General features: G+C 34.9%; 1 long non-coding RNA gene across 1 annotated transcript in view; it reads left to right on the top strand.

The window, feature by feature from the left end:
• Positions 1-1808: 1808 nt before the first annotated feature.
• The window catches only part of LOC111083795, a 5004-nt gene continuing 4649 nt past the window's right edge, over positions 1809-2163 (top strand). Inside the window, exon 1 of the long non-coding RNA XR_002609250.1 lies at positions 1809-1890. This is a non-coding gene — a long non-coding RNA (uncharacterized LOC111083795). The remainder of the gene's footprint in view (positions 1891-2163) is intronic.

Raw genomic sequence — 2163 nt, 5'->3', positions numbered from 1 at the left:
GTTGTTGTGAATACCTAAATACATCTGTGTAGCCAGTCCCACAAGCCAATAAATCCCTTTTATGCCTACCTATTATAACGTTGTTGTTGTGAATACCTAAATACATCTGTGTAGCCAGTCCCACAAGCCACTAAATCCCTTTTATGCCTACCTAAATACATCCGTGTAGTCAAACTCGGAAGCCATTAAACCTCTTTTTGTACCCACATGGAGAGTGAAGTTGAAATTTTGAAACCGCTTTTATCCCTGTTTGGGGGTCCGTTATGAGAATTTCAGAAATATAAACGTATACATGTATTCTGAACGATTCATTACATGGCCATGCCAATTTCCATTTAAGTCCGTGCCATGACGAACTCCCAAACTCTTTTGGTTCGCATGGGGCTCAACTTAAAATTTTTAAAACTTGAACTTAGATTGTTGTTTAATGTTGGTTCCTTTGCCATTAGCACTGATTCTCAAGTGAATCGGAACAGACAATCCTGATAGCCATCAGATTCTTGACTCCAATTTTTGGCACCTCCTGGACTCTTTCTAAATTTCTTTTCTTGTTTATATTCTGGAGGTATTAGCGGCCGACTTGCAGCATTTGTCCAAAATTGTAGGAGCAGTAAAAAAACCAGTTAACACAGATATGGATGACTGATAAATGCTACAGATATGTTTTACTCATAATATTTTAAACTTTTCACCAGTCTGTTCTTTAAATATGATACATCTTGATATTTAAAGCTTCGATTATTTCTTCCACGTTATACACTACTATCTAATTTTAATGTTTTAAATTCGGTATAAACGTGTATAGTATATTTATTATTATGAGAAATACAGGTTTGACCAGCTCCTAGTCTGCGGACTTACAACGCTAGAAACTGGGTTTCGATACCCGTGGTGGGCAGAGCACAGATAGCCCATTGTGTTGCTTTGTGCTTAACTTCAAAGAAAAAAAAAGTTACAAAAAGTATAGGTAAACCTAAAAGCGTTTGCCATCTAGTGAGAAATTTTCTAACCAATCTTATTCATATGTTAAAAATACAAATGTCGAAAAAAGTTCCATTTTTTTTTCGCAAACAGATAGCTCAAAACTTACTTTAAAAATTGTTTTTAAGTAAATAATATTTGTTAATATCCTTTAAGTTTACGCTTTTCTCTCACAAGGAAAGCTACAGTATTTTAACTTGTATTGGTCAATAATCTTTAAATTTTAAACCTCTTTGATTTGTTTCTTGTTTTATTTTTAGAAATCTACATTGCTATTTGTAAAGATATCTTTATCATATTATATTTTAATTCCTATTAGTCGAAAATATATTTTATAATATGTTAATTCAGTTCCCTATTGGTCAAAAAGTATATTGCTTTTATTTAACCTAAACTTATTTGTTGAAATGTATATATATATTTATCACACTAAACTAATATGAACGTAACAGTGAGTGATTTTATCACTGTGGTTGAATGTGACTTAGTAGAAAAACCTAACCCGTTCTTTCATTAATTCTCACCAGATTACTTCCAGCAGCAATGAAGAGCTTGGCAAGTATGATGAGACTAGGAAAACAACGACCCTCGTCTGATTACGAAGAAAAAGTTTCTCTGAAAGGACCGGACCACTTAGAATACGGTATCACTCGATTTTCATCTAATTTTATATTAGTCATTGCAATGTTTAGATGAATACATTCCTACGTGACAGTGATAACCTCTTGTCCACCAGCTTTTTTTGTGTGTGTGTCGTTCAGGTTCAACTCACACTCTGACACGGAAAGTGACCGACACTATGCTCTATATGAACTCAAGCGGTGATGAGGATAATCAACCGAACACTCCGGAGGAATTAGTGGTGGACACAACACCGTACTCCATTACCACCCCTGTGGTAGTCAAAGGGTTAGTATTCAGTCAGTTTATTTTTAGTTGTGGGCTCCAAACCATACTCCATCACCAATCCAACGGTATTCAAGGAGTGATTGATTATACACTATATTTTTATGGTGTACACGACACTATACTCCATCACCAATCCAGCGGTATTCAAGGGGTGAGTAATTAATTATACAGTATATTTTAATGGTGTACACGACACTATACTCCATCACCAATCCAGCGGTATTCAAGGTGATTGATTATACAGTATATTTTAATGGTCGACACACCACCATA

Source organism: Limulus polyphemus, unplaced genomic scaffold, assembly GCF_000517525.1.
Source record: "Limulus polyphemus unplaced genomic scaffold, Limulus_polyphemus-2.1.2 Scaffold11249, whole genome shotgun sequence".
Lineage (NCBI taxonomy): Eukaryota > Metazoa > Arthropoda > Merostomata > Xiphosura > Limulidae > Limulus > Limulus polyphemus.
The sequence above is the reverse complement of the archived record's forward strand: the minus strand, read 5'-3'. Positions and strand labels throughout refer to the sequence as shown.